Here is a 26,356-nt window from a genome sequence, read left to right on the forward strand (position 1 = left end):
GATTGTAAAGGATCAACGCGTTTCGGCAGAAGCTGCCTTAGTCATGATCTGATATACACAGTAGAACATGATGCTTTTAAAATACCCGCTTCATGACCTCACGAGTCAGGTGACCAATGTGGGAGGGGTTACACACGTCACAGAATCATGTGATGCGGTGTCAGACCTCATAAACCTGAAATCGAGAGGTAGAAGAAATCCGGTAATAAAAACACAATGTAAACATTGCAAGATGACAGAAGGGACTCAAGTCATGGCATGACAAATAACATATTGGAAAGATACACAAATAGCATCTAAGGAGAAATATATGGACCTCTATAACAATCGCTCGGGGAGAAAAACGCACAGGTAAGTAAAAACAGGTCATTATTCACATTGTTAAATCATAGGTGTGCAAACAAGCGTAATGGTATAAAGTGCATCAAATAGCAACCACAAGTAAGTCTCTGTGATAATCCCTAAATAAGGTACATGTGAAATGTTGTGATGATATATCATGTACAAAGAGACTGCATAAACATAACACTTATAAAGTGCCAGGATGTAAACATACGGTAAGTTTCCGTGGAAATCAAAGAATGGATACACGTATCAAGACATCTATGCAGACATATAAACATTCGCTCGAGAAGAAAAACGCACAGGTAAGTAAAAACAGGTCATTATTCACATTGTTAAATCGTAGATGTGCAAACAAGCATAATAGTAAAAAGTACAATAAATAGCAACCACAGGTAAGTCTCTGTGATAATCCCTAAATGAGGTACATGTGAAATGTTTTGATAATATATCATGTACAAAGAGACTACATAAACGTAACACTTATAAAGTGCCGGAATGTAAACATACGGTAAGTTTCCGTGGTGATCAAAGAATGAATACACGTATCAAGACCTCTATGTAGACATATAAACAATGTTAGAGTGATATAAGTTGTTTACGGGTAACGCATAATACGTGAACGATGTGCTAGCATGAACCAAATGAAGAAAGGGGAATGTTTATGAACCGATAACAGAGTAAAAAACGTACCCCTAGAGGGATAGAGGATATTACTAATATGTTAATATAATATCAGATCTTTTGTTTAAGCCCTCTGGTTGGCGACTGGCTAGGGTGAACATCCAAAAAGTCTCTCGATTGAGAAGCTTACGTTTAATATCTCCCCCTCTAATAGGTTGGTATACTCTCTCTATACCAGTCCAAGAGAAGCCATCAGTACGTTTATTATGGCAATCTCTGAAATGTTGTCTTGATACGTGTATCCATTCTTTGATTTCCACGGAAACTTACCGTATGTTTACATCCTGGCACTTTATAAGTGTTATGTTTATGCAGTCTCTTTGTACATGATATATTATCAAAACATTTCACATGTACCTCATTTAGGGATTATCACAGAGACTTACCTGTGGTTGCTATTTATTGCACTTTATACTATTATGCTTGTTTGCACATCTACGATTTAACAATGTGAATAATGACCTGTTTTTACTTACCTGTGCGTTTTTCTTCTCGAGCGAATGTTTATATGTCTGCATAGATGTCTTGATACGTGTATCCATTCTTTGATTTCCACGGAAACTTACCGTATGTTTACATCCTGGCACTTTATAAGTGTTATGTTTATGCAGTCTCTTTGTACATGATATATCATCACAACATTTCACATGTACCTTATTTAGGGATTATCACAGAGACTTACCTGTGGTTGCTATTTATTGCACTTTATACTATTATGCTTGTTTGCACATCTACGATTTAACAATGTGAATAATGACCTGTTTTTACTTACCTGTGCGTTTTTCTTCTCGAGCGAATGTTTATATGTCTGCATAGATGTCTTGATACGTGTATCCATTCTTTGATTTCCACGGAAACTTACCGTATGTTTACATCCTGGCACTTTATAAGTGTTATGTTTATGCAGTCTCTTTGTACATGATATATCATCACAACATTTCACATGTACCTTATTTAGGGATTATCACAGAGACTTACTTGTGGTTGCTATTTGATGCACTTTATACCATTACGCTTGTTTGCACACCTATGATTTAACAATGTGAATAATGACCTGTTTTTACTTACCTGTGCGTTTTTCTCCCCGAGCGATTGTTATAGAGGTCCATATATTTCTCCTTAGATGCTATTTGTGTATCTTTCCAATATGTTATTTGTCATGCCATGATTTGAGTCCCTTCTGTCATCTTGCAATGTTTACATTGTGTTTTTATTACCGGATTTCTTCTACCTCTCGATTTCAGGTTTATGAGGTCTGACACCGCATCACATGATTCTGTGACGTGTGTAACCCCTCCCACATTGGTCACCTGACTCGTGAGGTCATGAAGCGGGTATTTTAAAAGCATCATGTTCTACTGTGTATATCAGATCATGACTAAGGCAGCTTCTGCCGAAACGCGTTGATCCTTTACAATCAGCTATGTGTGTCCGCATGATTTTATCTTCAATAAAGGAACATTTTTTCTACATCGGACCGTCTCCGTGTTTGGCATAGAGTGCTGGATTCAAATCTGCTTTTAACCCAGATTATACCCCCGTATCCACACCTGCTACAAAACTGCATCAGAAAACCTCAATGTGGGAATGAAACCTTACAGTAAAGTTATGTGTTTGAAAAAACTTAGGTTTCTCACTTAACTTACCAGAGCTGAAACCCTGATAGAATGTAGAAGAAATAAGTAATTATCCTAAAGGGGGTATACTCTGGCCTGAGGTGGTGTACTCTGGGCTAGGCCACTATAGCCTCGGTTATAGTTTAGGCTGGGGGTATACTCTGGCCTGAGGTGGTGTACTCTGGGCTAGGCCACTATAGCCTCGGGTATAGTTTGGGCTGGGGGTATACTCTTGCCTGAGGTGGTGTACTCTGGGCTAGGCCACTATAGCCTCGGGTATAGTCTGGGCTGGGGGTATACTTTGGCCTGAGGTGGTGTACTCTGGGCTAGGCCACTATAGCCTCGGGTATAGTCTGGGCTGGGGGTATACTTTGGCCTGGGGTGCTGTACTTTGGGCTAGGCCACTATAACCCTGGGTATAGTCTGGTCTGGGGGTATAGTCTGGCCTGTTACACCTGGATGTCCATCGTTAGAAGATGTAGGGGAAAGGAGGGACTTTATTTTCTAGAGAAAATACATCAGTGCTAGAATTGTTTTCTCATGAAGTTTACTCCACTCAAATGTGCCCAACCAGGCCGAGCATCCAAAGAGTCAAAATGTCCAAGACAAATTTTATTTCAGACACAAAAGGGAAAATTACATATCTGATGCCCCAACAAGTAATGGGTGAGGGGCTTTGTCTTTCAAACCATTTCTGGAACCATCTTAAAAGCCGCCATATTGGATCAAGGGTAAATTTTTCCAATGGGAAGACAGTCATGTACCATATCACTAAAGACCAGAAATGTCTCAGAAACAAATTACCACCATCAGATTTTCAATATCCTTTGGGATTCAAAAGTTAACACAGAGGGGCCACATTTATTATGCAGTCTACTCCACAATTCTAGTTGCACGTGTATTTATGAAGTGTCTGCCCTATTATTGTGTCGCGGTTGCGCTATGTACATCGTGACACAATCCTGTACACAGAAAGGGGCGTTATGTTGGCAAGTTTTCATGAATCAAGGCATCCAATGAATGTGTCACCCACTGCACAATAGTAAGGCAAACTGCACCTAGTAAATGTGGGCCAGAATGTTGCAACAACAACCAGGAATGTGCCCTGTGATGCACGGCTATAACATGTGTTGTCCCAGGTGCTGAACACAGAGGGGATCATTTACTAAGGGTCCGTCAGCTGCACTTTCATCGGGTTTCCCGACGATTTCCGTTTTGTGCCGAATTGCCCTGGATTTTGGCTCACAGGATCAGATTTTGGCGCATCGACGCTGGCTTGCACGTGACAGAAATGGGGAGGGGGGGGGCGTGGCCGTCGAACAACCCGACAAATTCGGACAAACCACAGAATTTAAAACCGCAATTGTAAAGCACTCACATTCACCGGGAAGAAGCAGGTGAACTCTGGCGAATGTCGGCGGGGAAGCGACGGATGCAGGAACTTGGGCCCACGATCTTCATGACAGGACCAGGTAAGTTAATCTGCCCCAGAGCTGAGAGATCAATTTATTATGAACCTGCAAGAGAATCTGTGAAGAATCTCTGTGTTGATTCTCTGTAGACTTAAGAACCAAAAAGGAGAAGTTACAAACGTGGACTTCATTGTTTCACTTTATTATGTAAAATCATCATATATGACCCGACCCATGAATTATAATAAGCAGTAGGCAGTCCCTCATCCTCTTTGCTGTGGATTTGTCCCAGTATATTAATGAGCACAGTACAGGATATCGTCCATTTGCATTTAATCAGTTCCTGGAGAAATCCCACAGTCATTTATCACCTTGTTTTCAGGCTTAGTAACCTCATCAGTGCGAGATATGCAAACCCTGCCTGCAGCCAGCGATCGTGATGATATAATAGTCTATAGTCTGGGGCTCTTCAGCCTAATAAAGGGCGCCATAAACAGTCGCCATCAGTCTCGTAGATCGGAGATAGAGCGCTGCTGGCATTTTTAAATGTGCATCCGGATAGATGTGACTAGATAATTCCAAGGCTAAATGTACATTATCTTATAGAGGTATTGGATTCCATGCTATATACAGACGGATCCCGACTTAAGGACACTCATCTTACAGATGACCGTTAGTTACAGACGGACCTCTCTGCCCCCTGTGACCTCTGGTGAAGCTCTATGAAGTAGGAACACAAATGTCTTTAGAGGGTATCTAGCATTATCTATTATGTCCCTGATTGGTCTTGATCTGGTTACCTTTTAGTACCCCAGTACAGGCGGTCTCCTATTTAAGGACACCCGATTTAAAGACAACCCTTATATACCGAAGGACTTCTCTCCCACTGTGACCTCTGGTGAAGCTCTCTGGATGTTACTATAGTCCCAGACTGCAATGATCAGCTGTAAGGTGTCTGTAATGAAGCTTTATTGATAATCCTTGGTCCAACTACAGCACAAAATTTTGAAAATCCAACTTTCACAAGGAAAAAAATTTTTTGGCTTCAGCTACAATTGTAAAATATAGCAGTTTTGACTTGCATACAAATTCAACTTATGTTGAACCCGGAGACTGCCTGTACTGTAAATCGTCCAGTATAATGTTAGATGATACTGATGCCTGTACATTACTTATTCAGTATTGTGTCCATATAGTGGTGCCTATTAATGCCTTTATAACACTTACATAGTGTTCCCTGAATGGGAATCTAGTACAATGATGCCATCACCATATATAGCAAAACTATCATGGGCAGTAGTAATGGCACCATGTAGTGTTAACAAATACAAACATACAGGAACCAAAAAAACAGTGGGTAATCCCAGAGTCATGTTTGCCACACTTGGGCTTTGTGGCATAAAAAGAAATAATTGTACCTGATAGCAAAGTTTTGACTAAAACCCTATCCCTTCCCCAACCTGGAAATATGGCGGTCATCACAACTTATGGTTACACCTCCATTAAAATGAATTTACTCCACTAAAAGTATAATTAGTGGCCTGCACATAATATATGGTAATTCCCTTACTTAAGTTGCCACTTATAATACCCCCCACTTTCATTATACCCTCTAAAGTGGCGTAGCCCAGAGTTCACCACCTCAGGCCATATATACTCGAGTATAAGCCTAGTTTTTCAGCACAAAAAATGTGCTGAAAACCCAAACTCTGCTTATACTCGAGTAAAAAAATATAGGTCTTACCGGGTTTTGTGGTAAAATTAGGGGCCTCGGCTTATACTTGGGTCGGCTTATACTCGAGTATATACGGTACTTTCTTTACCTCCCTCCCCACCATCTCATGCCCGTATTTTGGTAGCTCCTCAAACGTATCCCTCTTTTCTGCACCCCCTTCCCTTTGTGTAAAAAAAAGCAGCCATCACTTAACTCGTGGCGTCCAGCAACAGCAGAGGCGCAAAGGTTGTGTGGGAAGCACGTAACTCCCTGCTCCACCATTGCAGTCATCTCTCCTGACGCAGACAGAATAGGCAGCCATGGAGTGGCCTTACTTAGACCCGTAGTAACCACCATCGATGCCACAGGACTAGTTCCACCAGTGCCGAAGCTTAAAACAAAAGTTATGACTGGGAGGAGGCGAAACTTGGAATGTTCTGCCCTGAATGGCAGCAAATTGTGTTTCATATAGCTATAAGATGTATTGGGGTCCTGTGGAGGCCAGTGTGAATGTAAATGGTGAATATCTGTAAGCACCCCACTTATTTTAGTAACTGTTTACTGAATAACACCACCATGTGAGGATCCACAGAATCTTCTGCCCCAAGCAATTGCTTAAGTTGCTTTACATTTAAATCCACGCTTATACTCTTACCTACTTAGACAGCAGGACAGCAGAAAGTTGCCTGGTTCTTTAATTAGGCAGACAAGTTATCTGAGAGACAAGAAGATCCATGGTAGCTAGCATTTCCGTCCTCCCGAAACAACATACATAACTAGTTTGCGAGTTGCCTCACCCACGCCTTCCTCATACTGAATCACACAGGCATAGATCATACTTGATAAAGGTTGAGAAGACCAAAACGTCCTGAATTTTTTTTGATCTGTAGTACCTTCTCTATTCCAAAAAATTTTCTATGTAGAAGTCTTATTTTTAAAAATATGAACATTCAGTAAATAAGCAGAAAGAAAAATCCCCGGTGTGTTCCCTGTCTCCAGGTGTCTCCTTGCTCCATTTAAATTCCTGGTCCAGATAGGAAGATGTACACAGTGTTGCCAATGCGAAGTGTGATCGATGTTTGATGTTCCAAACAGGCTTGGTACCAATTGGAAAAAAAAAAGTTTGAGTGGTCTTCCAGCTTTGCCTAAGGTACCTATTATTACTCTGTGTAACATTGAGGGCTGTTCCACTAAGAGAAAAATTTGATGTATTGGTTGTGGGTTAAAATGTCAATACTGGGAAGAAATGCAAGACCAACTAGATATTGGTCTAGTTCTCAAGGGGATTTGTAATGGACCTGACAGAGCTTCAGAGGGTCATCGAGGACCTCAGTGATGGATAGACTTTTTTATAGACTTATGATAAGTTATCATGGTAAAATTAAGGGACCCATTCTAGTAAGAAAACTCTACAAGCTCCATAAGTTGGGTCGGTCACTATTTTAAACGTTGCGCTGGTGGTTTTCTTATTTAGACGCCTCTTTTTGTTGCAGGTTCTTCCACCTGTTATGGTGCACGCCTGTTGATACCTGTGTCTTAGAATATCTCCCACCTATTTTCTTTGTTAGGTATAATTGTTTTCTCTATGCATTTAGGATTTCGTGATCCTGTTTTTAATGGAAGTATGGTTTCTGTTCCGCTGAAATGTGGCGCCTGATTATAAAGCTGATTAATCTACTTGTTTACTTAAGGCTGAAGTTGTTGTCTCTGTTAGGGTCATCTGAGGTAATGAGGATGAGCATATCCGTCATACATTTCCTGCAGGTTCAGTGTATAAACCTTATTAACAAAAAAACTTGCTCTTAAAGAATATGTCCTCTGTATTATGTTTATTCCTGCAGGATTATCCAGACGTGGGCTTGTGCGCCGGGATGTGATATCTCTACTGCTTGTCCGGTGCAGCCAGATATATCATAAGGCTCCAGCCCCTTGCTGTACCCGGTAGGGGCCTGGGCAGTGCCCATTTCTGCCTGGTGTAGAAATAACTCCCCACGTTGGGCCACTTCCAGTCGTCCACGCCCACCCTTCACACTCCCTTATATATTGCTTCACCAACTGCAAATTTGGTATGGTGCCCCTCAACCAATGGTGGATGGATGGGGGTCAAGTAGTAGTGCAAAGAATGGTGGCATACTTTGTAGATCCATCTTCTATTGGTAAGAGGAACAAAATAAGGACTGACCCTCACAATCCATTGATCATGACTCTTACAAGAAATGTATCTGGCAAACACAAAGCACCAACGTATGATAAATCTCCCCCATGGCCCTACGAAAATAAGTGTTATAGCTAAGGTGTGTACCTTTGTAAATAATAGTTACAGCCAAGCAGTGTACCTCTGTAGAGAAGCGTTACAGCCAAGCAGTTTACCTCTGTAAAGAAGTGTTACAGCCAAGCAGTGTACCTCTGTAAAGAAGTGTTACAGCCAAGCAGTGTACCTCTGTAGAGAAGTGTTACAGCCAAGCAGTGTACCTCTGTAGAGAAGTGTTACAGCCAAGCAGTGTACCTCTGTAGAGAAGTGTAACACCCAAGCAGTGTACCTCTGTAGAGGAGAGTTACAGCCAAGCAGTGTACCTCTGTAGAGAAGTGTTACAACCAAGCAGTGTACCTCTGTGGAGAAGTGTTACAGCCAAGCAGTGTACCTCTGTGGAGAAGTGTTACAGCCAAGCAGTGTACCTCTGTGGAGAAGTGTAACAGCCAAGCAGTGTACCGCTGTAGAGAAGTGTTACAGCCAAGCAGTGTACCTCTGTGGAGAAGTGTTACAGCCAAGCAGTGTACCTCTGTGGAGAAGTGTAACAGCCAAGCAGTGTACCGCTGTAGAGAAGTGTTACAGCCAAGCAGTGTACCGCTGTAGAGAAGTGTTACAGCCAAGCAGTGTACCGCTGTAGAGAAGTGTTACAGCCAAGCAGTGTACCTCTGTAGAGAAGTGTTACAGCCAAGCAGTGTACCTCTGTAGAGAAGTGTTACAGCCAAGCAGTGTACCTCTGTAGAGAAGTGTTACAGCCAAGCAGTGTACCTCTGTAGAGAAGTGTTACAGCCAAGCAGTGTACCTCTGTAGAGAAGTGTTACAGCCAAGCAGTGTACCTCTGTAGAGAAGTGTTACAGCCAAGCAGTGTACCTCTGTAGAGAAGTGTAACAGCCAAGCAGTATACCTCTGTAGAGAAGTGTTACAGCCAAGCAGTGTACCTCTGTAGAGAAGTGTTACAGCCAAGCAGTGTACCTCTGTAGAGAAGTGTTACAGCCAAGCAGTGTACCTCTGTAGAGAAGTGTTACAGCCAAGCAGTGTACCTCTGTAGAGAAGTGTTACACCCAAGCAGTGTACCTCTGTAGAGAAGTGTAACAGCCAAGCAGTGTACCTCTGTAGAGAAGTGTTACAGCCAAGCAGTGTACCTCTGCAGAGAAGTGTTACAGCCAAGCAGTGTACCTCTGTAGAGAAGTGTTACAGCCAAGCAGTGTACCTCTGTAGAGAAGTGTTACAGCCAAGCAGTGTACCTCTGTAGAGAAGTGTTACAGCCAAGCAGTGTACCTCTGTAGAGAAGTGTTACAGCCAAGCAGTGTACCTCTGTAGAGAAGTGTTACAGCCAAGCAGTGTACCTCTGTAAAGAAGTGTAACAGCCAAGCAGGTGATCGGTAGTGATTGTTGGTGATAGTTTTGATGACCGATGACTTTGTTTTGCCTGTGTCATAAATACTGAAATAAAATACATTTTCCGAAATGGGAAAGTATTTCCCACATTCTCTGCGCCTCTTCCCCTCTGCTTAGCACATCTTGTGACTGACAGCCGGTATCTTTGGAGAGATAAAGTTGAAACCACTTTAACACCCCGGTGTTTTGTGTCAACGTCGTGTCAAGGCAGCTTTTTCTGTTTTGATGGAATTGTCACTATGCGCCCGATGCTATCCGGAGGTGCGGCTGATATGTGGAAAAATGTTAGAAAAGAAGAAGGTGCCCTGTCATTGCCACGACAGCTCGGCTCCCCATGAAGTTATTAATACCATGTATATAAGGCAAGCAATAATTCCAAATATTTACAAGTTATAAGATATTGGCTGGTATCTAGTATCTCTAGACAGGACACAGCTATGTCCCACCAATCATACTGGACACAGTCACTATCTCACACTGGTCCTCTTAAAGGAAACCTACCATGAGGAATCAGAAGTAGATGTGATGGTGGATTCCTCCTGCTGCCTCTTCCCTAATCTGTCATTTAATAATCCTGGAACCTAACTTTTTAAAAACTTTAATTAAGTAATATGAAAATTAACTGCAGAGGCTACTGGGGCGAGTACTACTGGGCCGGGCACTGGGATCTAAGGCTAGTACAAGCCCCTGTAGCCTCTGCAGTTAATTTACATATTACTAAAATAAAGTTTTTAACAAGTTAGGTTCCAGGATTATTATATTACAGATTAGGACAGAAACAGGATTAATCTACCATCAGATCAACTTCTGATGATAGATTCCTCATGGTAGGTTTCCTTTAACTTCCATTTAGCACAGACATAGCGAGGTCATGCTAATCAGGTGCTACACAATTTTGCCCCGCTGCACAGTTCTGCAGACCTTTGAGTGGTGAATCTCCGAATCTTCTTCAGATTTGGAAATCACGTACGACCCATCTTCATGTTCTCATTGCATTTGGTTGATACAATTGATGATCTTTTGGATGATCACTACTTTTTATACAGCCTGTATGTTCTCTTGTATAAGGTATTCTGCATCCAGTCTACTGTCTCCTGCTGTAGGCAACTTCTCCAATATTTTGTTGGCACCTACATCCCCTGGCACCCGTCCCTCTCCTTCCCCTCCTGTCACACATGCTGATATTGATAAGTGGAGTTTAATTAGCTGTCAGTGACAGTGACACATCGTGATACTGAGACTACGGCACAGCCTGCTGCCAGCTGCCGTATGGTGCTGATGCGGTCAATTTTTATTCCGATCACTTTAGGTAAACAGAACATGAAAAGCTGTATGAACACGAATCCATTATCATGTGTAAATTGATAGACCGTAATCTATATAGGGAGCAGGATGCCACATTAACCTTACATTAAGGTGTTTATTGTAAAGTCTGATATTACCTTACGCTTCTACCTAAATCCCGTTCCAACATTCTGCTTGTGGTCCAATGAGCCACATTATGGGGCTTATTTACTAACGGTCCGCGGCCGCACTTTAGTCGGATTTTCTGACATCTTCGGGGATTGCACGGCAGTGACCGGCATTTAGCAGGGGATTGTGTTGCGCGCGATCGGATTGTGGCGCAGCTGTGCTGGCTTCCATTCGACCGAAATCGGGAGGGGGGCGTGCCTTTGGACAATCAGACTGATTCGGACTGAGCGCGGGATTTAACATTCAAATTGTGTCACAATCCAATGCACTTACATGCACCAGGAAGAAGAAGGTGAACTCCAGAGGACCTGAGCAAGGAAGCGACACATGCAGTAGTGAATCGCAACACAGGGTAAGTAAATATCCCCCTATGTGTCTTTACTGCCTCAACAATAATCCCTTAATTGTCATCAAGTGATTCAGCATTCGTGCTACTTACTTGTGGTTTGTGCAGACTTGCTGTGTTTCTTTATTTACATGTCTGAGCTCTGATGAGCTTCTCCCTCTCCCCTCCCAGTTTCTATTAGTAAGTATGGACAGTGAAAAGAGAGACACAGATGCCAAACATACATTGAGAATGATGTAGCTACAGTGATGCAGAAACATATGGGGGCACATTTACTTACCCGGTCCGTTCGCGATCCAGCGGCGCATTCTCTGCACAGGATTCGGGTCCGGCCGGGATTTGTGAAGGTAGTTCCTCCGCCGTCCATCAGGTGGCGCTGCTGCGCTGAAAATCATCTCAACGCGCCGGAATGCACCACCTCGGACCAGGTGAAGGTAAGCGCTTCCCGAGCGACACTTTTTCGGTTTTTAAATGCGGCGGTTTTTCCGAATACGTCGGGTTTTCGTTCGGCCACGCCCCCGATTTCCGTCGCGCGCATGCCAGCGCCGATGCGCCACAATCCGATCGCGTGCGCCAAAAACCCGGGGCAATTCAGGTACAATCGGAGCAAATCGGAAATATTCGGGTAACACGTCGGGAAAACGCGAATCGGGCCCTTAGTAAATGACCCCCACGTTGTTTAATACCTGAGTTGAGTGGTTTTGCTAAAAAAAAAAAGATAAAATTATGATAATGAGGCTCTATCACTCCTGTGGCTGCTCCAGGGCTCTCCTCTTACCCTAATTATATACTGCTCCAGCCTTGTCCTGCCCAGCATAAGCCGAAAATAGGTAATCACTGTGTTGACCCGGACAGGCAGAAGTAATCAATAGCTGCATCATCTGTGTATGAGTCATCCAGCTCAGGTTTATTAGTCCTGTCTGGACAGTTCTGGTAGTCCCTGTGTATGTGTTTATATATGGCAGCCAGGATGCACCCAGCTTTCCCAAGGTCCTGAATTTTATAATAGTTTTTTAAGCAAAACCGCTCAGTTCAGGGATTAAACAAGATATGTTTCTGCATCAGTGTAGCTACAGCATTCTCAAGGTATGTTTGGCTCACGATACATTAAAACAAATGGTAGATTTCCTTTAAGACTGAGCAAATAAAGTTTTCAAGCCTTGCCAGACACTGGCAAACTCTCCGGTGGTGGCCCTGAAGTCCATATCTAGAACTAGCAGTCCGGAAGACGTCAGATCCCAGAAGAGCCTCTAATGATGTGCACAACAACTTGTCTGCTCGACTTTCTCTGCTTTACAAAAAAGTCATTTACTTGCAGTGGTCTGTGAAATCCCTTCCAAACTATGTGCGTCCTTATCTGACACACAGGAACAGAGCTGCTCCCTCGACTCTACGGGCTACAATACCGGCGCTGGAAGATCTGAAACGTCTCGTCCAAAACGGAAATCAAACTGCAAGGGATTTGTGCCAGAGCTTGATAAATGTTATCTCGCATCCCGTGTTTTGCATGTTGGGGAGAGAGCGAGGATAAATGGAATAATATGTAACACCATCGATTCCGAAAATATCATAATCCGCTACAGTACAGCGCCATTGATTTACAGTGTCAGCTCCGACATGAATTGTGATTGCTGTGATTCAGATACATTGTTATTTTAATTGTTCGGTATAATTCCGGTGTTTACGCCGCGGATGACAAATTGTCCATTCGGGAAAAAAATCCATTGTATTAAATCATGTGTTAAAGCTTCTTATTCACATTTTAAACTGGCAATTCCTGTCCTCCGGTGAATTATAGGCGTCTGCCGCCACCGTCCAGGAGTCGTTCTATTTTGGCTTTATAGAAATCATTTTATCATTATTGAGGGAGAGCAGATTAAGATCCCATGAAGAAGGAAACTATTCCGGATACTGTCCATCATGTACACGTCCTGAAAGCGCAGGTCAGTTTTCATTGAGTTTTTAGAAGATTTATATAAGAATTCTGATCATCAACTTTGTATAATTCTTCCTGGTTCATGAATGGAATCTCAGGATTGCGGTAAAGACTGACAAGGTTATAGGAAGCTTGGATAATAATCAGATGTATATATTCCATTTAAAGGGGTAGTCTCACAAAGACTACCATTTTATAAGAGTGGGAGATCATCTGAAGGATGGACCTTTTATATGAGCAACCAGGAACACTATTCAGGGAACAGAAACCCAATGCCCCATCCACCTACTAGTGTTTTAATAGGTCACAGGCTTGAGAAGGTGTGGTTGTGCAAAACGGTCTGTCGTATCAGTGCTGTGTCAAGTGTCCTCATGTTGTGCGTCAGCTTGAAATAAAGATTTTGGACTTCAGTTGGTGAGTGACACATCTTTTCCTTCATCTCTAGGGGTACTACATAAGAGGATTTAGGTCCCCATATAATGTTGTATCACAAACCCTCTGTTACAGGAAGAGTGGTTCCTAAAATGAAATACACACTTTAAAGGAAACCTACGATCTTGTATCTACCTATTAAGCTAGATCCGGTGGTAGGTTCAGCTAATAAATGCCATCGTAGCCCTTTTTAGGGCTAATCCTTTATTGGCCGCTGAGTTTGGAAAACTTTTATTGCCCCAATATGCAAATTTGTGAAAGAGACTACTATGGTGTGGAGTACCCAGAGCTGAAGCTACATGGAGCGTCTACTCCACGCCCCAGTAGCCTTCAATCCTCCTCAGGAGGATGCGCAGTAGCTCTGGCTTAGGAGCCGAGTACGCACAGCCGCCAGCTCTGCATAGATAGTCTATGCAGAGCACGGATGAGTCCACCAGGAGCTGAGGCTACTGGGGCGTGGAGTAGCCACACCATATATATAGCTTCAGCTTCGGCTACTCCACGCCTCAGTAGCCTCTTTCACAAACGTGCATATTAGGGCAATTTAAGTTTTAAAAGCGGCCACGCAAAGATTAGCTCTAAAAAGGGCTACGATGGCATTTATTAGCTGAACCTACCACCGGATCTACCTATTTAGAGATGGTTGGTTATCTTTAAAGATAATAAGTTGTAGATTGTTAGAGGTCTAACCATTGGGACCCTCACTGATCTTGAAAACGGTAACTTATGTATAGCAATGATTGCACATGCCATCTGTCACTCCATCCGGACTGTCTTCTTTGTTCCACCATCTACTAAAGTCCTATAGAGATATCCACTCAAAACAAGTCAGAAATGTCAGCAAAGGTCCATTGTACCAAATGAAGATCGGCCAAGTATGCACATTGACATGGCATTGATGGCTCTGCCCTCGGCTACCTCCATCAATGTCACTTAGATGAAAAGAGCACAGCTGGGATCCACACCCATGAGCAAGTTGTCCTCTCTGGATAGGGGATAACTTGTGAATGAACTCTTTTAATTTTAATAGGGGTACAAGTTGTCAATATACCACCAGTGAGACACTTACAATCTATTCTGTAGCTGTGGATTTAGTTATCATTTTGGGCACAGTTCTTTACGTGAATTACATTCATAATTAGAATAGAAGTATCCATTGTTTATCATTACATGGCCCGAATTTCCAGGTTTATAAATATTCTAATACATTTGATCAGAGATCTATAAAGCCATAAAGCTCAATAAAAAAATTCTAGCGGCTAAAAGCCACCACTAGAAGGCGCTGTGGAGCTTGCACTGGATAATTCTTTTAAATGGGTTGTCCAAAATTTAAAAAGCATGGCTGTTTTTGTTCAAAAATAGTACAACACCCTGTACACTTAATTTTAGGTGCACATCCATTTCCCCTTACATCGTACAAGTTGTAAAAGTCTCTATAAATTGACAAGAACTTTGATAGGCAGTTTTTTTGCTGTAACTTACTGTTAAAAACAAATTGAAAAATCTTCTCCATTATGTGAGATCTACTGCAATACCACATACAACCTGAAGACTGGTGTGGTGCTGTTTTTTTAAAAAAAGCAACTGTTTTTTATTCCTGACCAACCCCTTTAATTATTACGTCTCATGTAGGGAATGATACACACAGCACAGAAGTCTCATCAGCCTCATCCTTGCTCCGTGTTCAGATAACTGCGAGCAGTAGCTGCACTAAGCCTATAATCCTTGTGGAAACAATGCTTTATGGTAGGGCGCACATTACCGCATTGTTCTTGTCTCTTATTTATGAGGTTTTTTATCCCCTGCATTTTCCTGGCCGGCAGATTCTCCTATTAGCTGACCCTGCACGTCCATTTCAGGTTAATAAGGATGGAGTGTGATGTGACAAGTTGTCAGGATGAGGATGCGCCGTCACTGTCCTGAAGCTTGGCAGAAGTTTACTAGTTGCCATCTTCACGTCCTACAGCTGCCAAATCCTCAGTTGGTTCAACATCTTCCTCCTCTGAGCTCACCCTTTCATATCAGAAGAGAGAAACTGAGAACATGGAGCAGATCTACATCCACATGTCAGCAATGTGCAGTCTGTAATTCTGTAATGGGTGGCAGCTCCTCTGTATGTAACCTGATCCCTCTGCGTCTTGAATTAATGAGAAATTTCATAAAGGAATGAAAGCGATTGACTGGTTTAGAAAATGACTTTTCAGACATCGTATAAGGAGGCAACATATAGAGGAGTCCTGCAGTCATGACCCTTATGGATTGGCCAGAGCTTCTACCTACACTGTAATAGGAATTTGCACTCTCGTGGGCAGTGAATGGGAGTACCGGAGATAGTGAAGAGTTGATTTGTAAAGCGCTACGGAATTTGATGGCGCTATATAAATAAAGATTATTATTATTATTATTATAAGAGTAGTTCTAGGAAATGGGATCGGCTCCAGGTTCCAGTAGGCCCCTGGGCGGCAGAGCCTCAGTGGGCCCCTTGGAATAGAACTAACGTGACGGCATTAAAAGGCAATAAAGGCATCAAAACAGCACCCTCATGGTTTTTTTATATACACCTGCTTTATGGTTATTTTATTTAAAGCCTGGATTCCTTATGTACAGCCTTATGTGCCCCCCTCCCCCCCAGCAGCTCTGGGCCCCAGCACTTGCCCAGTTATTCCCTTTGCTGGCACCGTCCCTGCTAGGAAATTTCCGACACTCCCATAGTGTTAAAGTGAGTAGTAAGGCATTTACTTGACCTGCCGCTTTGTTCAATTATAAAGGATGAGACCCCAGTTCTTGTGATTGGTAGATATCCCAGTGGTTAGGCTCCCTAGCAATCATAATGTTATCCCCTATCCTGGTCCACTAAGGAGTGGAATGTGTTGATATTTACTCCACCAGACACTCTCATACCATGCATACGACACTTCAACTTCAACCTCCAACCATTAGTGAGAACAGGACTCCCTCTCTCCAGGTTTTTTAGGGGTCCCATTCTTGTGATTAGTAGGGGTCCCAAAATTCAGAACCTCACTGACCAACTGTTTATCCCCTATCCTGTGGAAACTTGGTACAACCCTTTTAAAAGTCATATTTCACCACTCCTGCCAACTACAACTTGTTGGATCCATAAAGGGGTATTGTCAATATCTGTAGTCATGTCATAAATACATTATAGGTGCAGGTCACATCTCTGTGGCCCAAACTCATCTCAAGTACAGGGGGTCCATTGTCTAGAGAAGTCTAGGAATGTGCGGCTACTATCTAGTCTATGGGAGCACCAAAAACAGCTGAAAATATTTTTGCTAACCTCATAGACCTACTCAATTTGGCTCAGCCGTTGAACAGGAGTTATCTTACACCCATTCTCGAGATGGTGGGACCGGCATCTCTCGAGTATTTATGACATATTTTGTAGAATCTGACACTTATCCTGTAGATAGTAGGGGATAAGTGTCTTTACTGACCAGGTCATTTAGGAAGGCCTGATATGGTGGTATCATTTCTACATGTATTTTTCAGTCACTGACTGGAATTAAAGAAGAGTGAATCATTCCCGATTTGATTTGCTGAAATTTTGCCAAATTTTTCAAAAGTTTAGTTTCAAGTCTGAACCAATGTTGCTCCAATTTTTCTGGAAATTGATATCTAGCCCCCTCCAGTCCCATAACATACAGATTTTTTTAATAAGAAAAAAGGTCCTATTTCTACCATTTTTTTTCATTGGGGTCAGCCTTAGGGTGGATTCACACTGGCATGTGTGTTGCATGTCCGTTGCGTTTACATTTTATCTCCATTTCTCTCTGACCATGCACTGGCCATCAGCCCGTTATGTAACAAATAGAACATGTCCTATTTTTTGAGTTTTAAGGTACGATCTTAGAAGTCTATAAGAGTGCAAAAAAAAAACACCTGCATGAGGTGTTGTCCACCGCATATGGCACAGTTTTTTGCAGTGGGTTGCTCACTAGACAAGGTCACATGGGTGCCAGCCCACCCTATTTTATTATGCTCGTTTACGGTGGCATATGGGTTAAGTACAGGTGACACACACACCGTTTTTGAGGTGTCTTTCGGCCACAAAACCATAAAACATAAACGACCATTCACATGAGGCCTAACCCTAATGAAAAGATTAATAGAAAATAAACAAAACGAGATATGACCATTTTTTATAATCTGTGTTTTAGAGGACATAATTTGAAGACGTGTTCAGATTATGTTCGGTGGAAGTAACTTAGCAAATTTGGACGAATCAACAAATACATATTCCAGCTAGAGATGAGCAAATCTATCTGTATTTCAGAGATCCATTGTGCGATCCATGCCAATCCTATTCCTTTAAAATCACATTTATCCACGTTGGATTTGACAAGGACTTTGGCATAAATTTCACAGTGAAATCCATGACAAATCCAATGACAATCCCGAACATGCAATTGGGGTGAGATTTTAGCTTGTTACCATGTCGTTCCTCCTTCTCTCATATCATCCTGCTCTTCCTTATCTAGAATTTACTATTTAATGCTATAACTCTGTATATAAATATTTTATACATTTACATACTATAACGATTCGTGGAAAAGACGTATTTATGATTAAGATTTAGAAACATATGGGATAATATTTGGAACATTTCACTCTACAGATCAAGACACAATTTTTCCTACACCTGTGATGAACATTTGCATTTTATTCTAATGCCTTGTCTATGAAATGGTGAAGGTCGCACGGTTCCTTCTTTGATGTGCAGCCAGGTGCACAGGTCCCAGCGTTGCGTACCGTTCCAGCACAGGGGAGCTTGGAGGAGCCGCGGATGAGTGTGGCTGCAATGATTCTCCCAGTGAGCATTGATGATTCAGTACTTTTGACAGGATCTCAAGCAGCAGAGTATTTGACTTGTACTTGCCTTCAAAGAAGAATTCCAATTAATTTAAATCTTCAATTCCCTTGCCCTGCCATGTCTGATGGCACATGATCAATATCAATCAGATGCAGCTATGAAAGCACACCCCAGCTCCATCAGTCCATCAACAGCCTCTGCTTGTCATTATCCGCAGCAGTCGTCTTCTCTTCTTCTCCGCACAGGTATAAAATCGGGTTTAATTAAAAGGAACGTCTCCACCTTCATGCGACTTTAGCCTTTTTTTGACCTATGGGAAATTAATAAGAGTAAAACTACTGATGTGGAACATTATTATCTATAACTTTACAAGTGTCTCCGCATTGCCGGTCACATATGTCAAAGCTGATGTCTATGGAAAACTATAGGGGGTCTTGTTTAATCCTATTTTTGTGAATGTTATTACCAACATACATCTTCTTATTTCAGACTCTTGCTTCATAGGCATATATACCTACACTGCTGAGCTCTATTTCAAAGATGGAAAGAGGGAATGTGGAGCTGCTGAATGCAGAGATCTAAGAGAACAGCAGTGTAAGGACACGCCCTCATTGCACTTGGGAAAATTACATAGTCTGGTTACTACTACAGACTTACGCTGCAGTACCCAACACTACTTTTTCATGGTTAATATTTATGACATCCACATAATATGTCAAAAATTAGCTGACTGCTGCGGATCCCATGTAGAGAATAAGGGGGTCCACTGACTTCTATTCTGTGCCATTCTATGGGAGTGACGTAAATACAGGATCACATTTATTAAACAGGTCAATGCCAGTTTACCTCTCTGATTGCCTAAAGTATTAAATAGACCAATGACAACGCCCCTGGTTATCTGGGGCATGATAGAGGTCAATGCTCACATTCCTGGTTGTCTAGGGCATAATCCAGGTTAATGGCAACACTCCTGGTTGTTTGGGGCATGATAGAGGTTAATGGCAACACCACTAGTTGTCCAGGGCATGATAGAGGTCAATGGTTACACAGCTGGTTGTCTAGGGCATGATAGAGGTCAATGGTTACACTGCTGGTTGTCAAGGGCATGATAGAGGTTAATGGCAACACTCTTGGTTGTCTAGGGTATGATAGAGGTCTATGGCAACACTCCTGGTTCTCTAGGGCATCAGAGTGGTCAATGGCAACATTTTTTGTTGTCTAGGGCATAATAGAGGTCTACAGCAACACTACTGGTTCTCTAGGGCATGATTAGAGGTCAATGGCAACAATCCTGGTTGTATAGGACATGATAGAGGTCAATGGCAACACTCATGGTTGTCTAGGGTATGATGGAGATCAATCTTAACATTCCTTGTTGTCTATGGCATGATAGAGGTCTACGGCAACACTCCTGGCTGTCTAGGGCATGATAGAGGTCAATGACAACACCTCATGTTGTCGAGGGCATGATAGAGGTCAACAGTAAATTCCTGGTTGTCTAGAGCATGCTGGAGGTCAATGGCAACACGCCTGGTTGTCTAGGGCATGATAGAAGTCCATGGCAACACCTCTAGTTGTCTAGGGCATGATGGAGGTCAATAGCAACACTCCTGGTCTAGGAATTAAATGGGTCAATGCAAACACACCTGAATTTCTATGACTTGAATGTGGTCAATGCCAACATCACTGGTTGCTTAGAGTATGAAAATGGTTAGTGTAAACCATTTTGTTTTCTACAGTATATAAGGAGTCAAGTCAGCATCTCTGTGGTCAAAGTTATTAAACAAACTAATGTCAACATTCCCGGAGCCACTAATCCATTATCTCACCATAAAAACCCAGACATAATAACATAAATCATCATATAATCTGCAATGCACCTTAATGAGATATAGCATAGAGCGAGGGAAATTCACCCCATGGAGCCTAAAGCAGGAAATGAACAGATGCTTTGTGGAAATAAAAATTATTTTTGCATTTATGAGTCAAACTAATTACGCCAAACAGTGTAGGCTATCCGAGACGCTGCTCACAATAATTGGGCATTGCAGACATGATTTTCTTCTGAAAATAACTCACGCTTGAACTGACAGCTACAGAAGAGTCTGTATTGCTTCCACTGAGTGACTGTGCACTTACTGCCTGTGATCAGGAATCTATCTTCCAGTACAACATGGGGACGTGTCATCAGTATTGGTGAGGGGTTAAGAGTTTACTGGGCAGAATTGAAGCCATGGGGTCATGTCCGCCTTTGACTACAGAGACTACCACCATTGCGTAGGGCACTGTATGTTTTCCAGACGTTCCTTAAAATAGTTAAGGTGTTGTACCAACTTAATCATTCCATATACTTAGCATTGTGGATACATATGTGATCCATGGGGGTTTGACTGCTGATCACGGGAAGACACCCCAACCAGTCAGGGGACCAGGGGTCCCGTTCTCCCTAATTGATGAAGCAGGAGGTCAAGCATGTGGCCTGCCACTCCATTCAATACTATGGGAGTGTCAGAAATTGCAGAGACGTGCTCTCATTCACTGTCTATGAGGGTGTTTGGGAAAGCCAAACACCCTGTAATTTCTAACAATCTCTTGGACAGTAAATGGAGCAGCAGGACGCATTCTTTACTCTCCAATCCATCAATTAATGAGAATAGGACCCCCATTCTCATGGTCAGTGGGTGCCCATTCCTATGATTAGTGGTCGTCCCAGAAGGCGACCGCCCACAGATTGGATTGTTATCCCCTCAATAAGCTGATCCTAGCAGCAAAAACTATGGTTCCACTTAATTGACATTCTTCAATTGCCCCCCCCCCCCCATTGGTCCATTGGGTCAAAAAAGTCTCCCGACTATGTTACCTTGAGGAGATCTGTGCTTCTGCAACCACAATTACTCCGAATTTCATAACACTTGGTGTACGTCAAGTCCTGGGAACAGACTGATGACACAGAGAGTGGGTCCTGATGCTAAACATGCTTTCCAGCTGCCCCTTTCTATTGCCCACTGCCCCCTAAGTATGGGGTAGATAAATAGAAGATGATCCCTCCCTATCCCTTCCGTGTGCACAAGGAACAAGACAAGTAAACAAAAAACGCAATATGGTGGAGATTACAAACCAGATCAGCAACAAAAAATGACAAATCGAAATCCAAAGGGTCGTAAGAAGTTCAAGCCAAAGGTCAGGTACCGGAGGAGAATCGGCATAAACAAACAGAGCAAGTGTGAATAAAGCCAGACAGAAATTTTACCAACAGCCTAAGGAGTGAGTGGAGTGGATACTTATGGAGAGGATAGTCCCTGCCCCAGATGAACAGAACAGGCAATTTCAATAACACTTACTAGGGAAAGACAGAGTACAGAGAGAGATTATGGCATAAATCAGATCAGTCACCAACTAGAGCCCAGTTCAGACTGCGGACGAGTGAAGAACAGAAAAAATCAACCTACTTGAGGAAGACACTGACACAGACGTGACACTTGGTCTCCATGGATTGAGATACTACGCTCCCCCCCCCCCCCAAATGATCCTATCTCTTTCTTTACCCAACTCTTTACCCTACTGTAGACCACTTCTCCCGTTAATACTCTACTTTAAAGATCCTAGTATTCTTGCTATCAAATTTGGAACAACTCCACTAGTATTAAATATTCACCAAATCTGTTGCTAAAATTTGTGAGACATTGATCAATGCATTTATTCTGGCTGCCATATTTGGAGTCAGGAAGGCATCAGGCTTATGGGGTTTTTTGCCTTCCCCTGGATCACCACTGTAGAATTATAGGTTGGACTTGATGGACCTGTGTCAAGACCAGGTAAAGCAAAGCAAATGTCAGGAATTACTTGGGGATTTCATAATTTTAGTAATTATGTTTTACTTCCGTGAAGATAGTTATAGACAGGGGAACACTGTGACAGGGTCATTGGAAGTCCAACATATATTCAGTGACGTCTCAGCCCATCGATCTAAAGTGCATTTTTTTTACCCAAACCAAGTGTTTCATGGCTGTAGTGGAGAATTATGGTCCCGTATCAGTCAAATCACAAAATATTTAGAATTCAAGGGGAATATTTCTAGTAAAATAATCCTGTTATACTGAAATAGCTGGATGTGATTTCATGTATGATTTACTAGAGAATGAATATGTAATAACAGCGCTGCTTAACTTGTCAATTTCTTTTTTGATAGTAAATTACCCTCTCGCTATAAGATCAGCAATTTAGATGAAATAGTTGGTTAGGTTAAAGAGAGAAAAGTGTCTTGTTTGCCAAATTCATTACCCAGGAGAGAGATATGAGTTTAGAAAATGTCAATCAGATCGCTGTGTCTCTCCGGATCCATAATCCAATTTGCTGTGAAATGCCAGCACTTTGCCTGTCCTCCTGGGAATATAAGACCTCCAAAACCCGGAGCGAGCACATACAGATCTGTCTGCTTAGGAACACGTGGTGGTGGTGGGAGATGAAATGCTTTGAGAGCTCAAATAAAAGATGTTTTTAAGATAATATTTTCCTCTATGCTGCAAACATTTAAAGGAGGTTGTCTCAAAATAAATAACATCTTTCTTCTAAAAATCATCCCCACTGATCATCTGATCGCCTCGATCCGGTTTCTGAAAGTACTGCCAACAAGTTGATATCAAAACCAGCTGCACAGTTTCCCTACAGTGGCCACTACAGGGCAAATGTTGCATTACATGGTGTTTATTTACATAAGTGGACAGCAACTCAGTACATGTTCATTATCTACGTTCATGTTAAACCTAGGATCAGGGCTTCAGTAGGCCCCTGGACGACAGAGCCTCAATAGGCCCCTTTGCAGTGAACTCACGTGACGGCATTGAAAATTCAGAAACTAAAACAGTCTCCTGTTCCCTAAAATATTCCCTAGTTTATAATACCAAACAGCTCATGGTTATTTTATATAAGCCCCCCTTCACCTCCTATGGATTCATTAGATACAGCCCCCCTCACCCCCATGGATTCCTTATGTACAGAATTATGTGGGCCCCCCAACAGCTCTGGGCCCTGGCACTTGCCCAGGTATGCCCAATGCTGGTGCCGGCCCTGCCTAGGATATACAGGCCACAGAGGCAGACCCTGACCTTGTTATGGAGACCTTGGAAAGATGATTCCATTGTGGAAAAGGGAATTGTGCATAATCATGACTATTATAGGGAGGGAAAGAATGAATAATAGGCCTGGGGTTTAAATGGCTGCAACATTAAGTCGATATGAACATTCTTTCCAACTGTCCTGGATCCGCTGGGATAGTCCCAGACTTTGGAGAATGACCAACTTACCTGGGTGGAGGGGGGCATAGAATTGAATGTAATGGTGATGCATGGAGCTGTCTGCTCCCCGCCCCAACATTCGGCCCCTGCCATGGAATTATGTGGCAGAGTTCGGCAAGTGTGATGTCATAACGTCATGGTGCCTGCTGGCCTCACACATACCTGTGGAGGAGGAGGAATGGTGTAAGGGGGACAGAAAGTTGGGATGCAGCTTCTGGTGTCAGAGAAAGCACTTAAAGGAAACCTACCATCAAAATCCATCCTGATAAACCAGGGACATTACTCATAGATCCAGGCACTGGGACTATGGTAATCGTCTTATATTTGTTATCTACAGCCCCCTTCCTTCTAAAATCAAGTTTTAAAATTATACTAATGAGTGTGAAAGGGTCCTGTGGATGTCACCTCCATTCTAAAGCTTCACAAGCTGTTACACTTTCCTTACCCTCTTCCTTCTCCCTCAGCACTTCTCAGCACTCCTTCCTTCTAAAATCAACTTTTAAATTCTGCTGAGTCTGAGGGGCTCCTGGGAGGGGAGTCACCAGAGATCCCTCAGCACGTTCCCTCTCCCTCTGCTTGTTGTAATCTCACTGCAGCAGAGAGGAAGTTTCAGCACACAGTGAGAGAAAGGAAGTGCCCCTGCACAGTGTAACAGCCTGTGAAGTTACAGCATGGAGGGAATCCGGTAACACCCTCCAGAGCCCTTCTGTTTCATTAGCATATTTTAAAATGTGATTTTAGAACGAAAGAGGCCATGGATTACAAATATAAGAAGATTACCACAGTCCCGGTGCCTGGATCTATGAGTAATGCCCCTGGTTTATCAGGATGGATTTTGATGGTAGATTTCCTTTAGCAGCTGATCTGTGGAGAATAATGATAGGGGCTCATTTATTAAGGGACGCGTATCGCACTTTCGTCTGACTTCGCTTTTTTTCGGGGATTGCACGGCATGCTTTAGTATTTAATAATGGTCTATTAGTGAATTGCGGCAGCGTGCATTAAAATAAATAAATAAATAAAATGTGCCCCGTAGAGATGCCATGAACCCAGGAAACCCTTTTGGGCTGAAGACACATTGGGGCAGATTTACTTACCCGGTCCGTTCGCGATCCAGCGGCGCGTTCTCTGCGCTGGATTCGGGTCCGGTGGTGCTGCTGCGCTGAAGTTCCCCGGAGGCGCGCTGGAATGCCCTGAAATTCACGGGCCTATACCTGGTGAAGGTAAGTGTAATTTTCGCAACACATTTTTTTTCTTAAATGCGGCGGTTTTTCCGAATCCGTCGGGTTTTCGTTCGGCCACGCCCCCCGATTTCCGTTGTGTGCATGCCAGCGCCGATGCGCCACAATCCGATTGCGTGCGCCAAAATCCCGGGGCAATTCAGGTACAATCGGCGCAAATCGGAAATATTCGGGTAACACGTCGGGAAAACGCGAATCGGGCCCTTAGTAAATGACTAAGGGCATTTTTGAGACTTTCCTTCATGCTCATTTGCTCATCAACTTTTTTGCCCCTTCTCCCTTCAAAGTTCGCCATTTTCTGGTCTTCTGCAGTGTTCCTGAGTTATCACCTGAAACAGGATGTGAAAGTTTTCAAACTTTTAAAATTTTTGCGCTAATCTACGGCTGCCCCTGACCAGACATACAAATTAGCTTGAAGCTGCTTGCCACTTTTGGATACTTTTGTTTTAAAAAGTCCCAAATTCACTAAAGACCAAACACCACATGTATCAATAAGGAAAGATGTCAAAGATGCATCTGACCAGCAGGAAATCCAAGAATAGTCCCAAAAAACAGACAGAAAAAGATGGACCTATGATACATGTGCCCCGAAGAGTTTTTGTTGCTTTTTCTGGCACAAATTTGGAGCCCATAACCTGGAGTGGGTTAAGAAGGAATGGTGAATATGCGGGAAAGACCTATACTGCTCCTTCTTACACAAACGGTGCCCCCACTAGGAAATTAGGGGCCCCCAACTGGTGCTCCTTCTTACACAAATTTTATGCCCCCCCCCCACTCAGACAGAATTATAATCCGTTCCTGTGTGCACAGTGAGTTCCCTGCACCTGGGACGGAAGGAGAGATTTCTGTGACTTTGGGCCCCTTTTCCTCCTCAGGGCCCATGAACACAGTCACATAAAGCCCCCCCTGATGGTGGCCCTGATCACGAAATTCCCAGAATTTATTCAAATCTAGAATTTCCTTCTGATTCCTATGGACAGAGCTTAGTACTTGGGGTGGCGCTTAGTATTTTTAGTGGGGGAGACCTCCTGCTGCTACCAGTTGTCTTACAGTCAGATGAGTTCGGCTGTGACACATTGAAAAACGCAAACCAAATATTGGGGCGTATTCTGTATAACATAATGTAACACTGTTATATCTAGGCCTGGAGATGAATACATCCCCTTCCTTCTCCCCCCTATTGTACTCTACCAGGTCTTGAGAGGCACTGAGTACTTTTAAACTCTCTCTTCATAAACCACTTTACAATCATAATGAAATTTCTGCGAATGATGGCTCCAAGGTTACACATCAGAAATGCAAATCCATTAAGCCATAAAGCGCACACAACAGCCACCTCCAGTCGTACCCGAGATGATATTGCTATAAGCAATTGCTCTAATTGAAAGA

General features: G+C 42.8%; 1 protein-coding gene and 1 long non-coding RNA gene across 5 annotated transcripts in view; one reads left to right on the forward strand and one right to left on the reverse strand.

The window, feature by feature from the left end:
• The window catches only part of SORCS2 (sortilin related VPS10 domain containing receptor 2), a 661,827-nt gene that overhangs the window by 451,059 nt on the left and 184,412 nt on the right, over window positions 1-26,356 (forward strand). The gene's annotated exons all lie outside the window — the stretch shown is intronic.
• LOC140113057 (uncharacterized) lies at window positions 18,263-19,882 on the reverse strand. The gene is made up of 2 exons (XR_011852708.1): window positions 19,840-19,882; window positions 18,263-18,742 (listed from the first exon to the last, which is right to left on the reverse strand). It is a non-coding gene; the product is annotated as an uncharacterized lncRNA (long non-coding RNA).

Source organism: Engystomops pustulosus, chromosome 1, assembly GCF_040894005.1.
Source record: "Engystomops pustulosus chromosome 1, aEngPut4.maternal, whole genome shotgun sequence".
Classification (NCBI taxonomy): domain Eukaryota; kingdom Metazoa; phylum Chordata; class Amphibia; order Anura; family Leptodactylidae; genus Engystomops; species Engystomops pustulosus.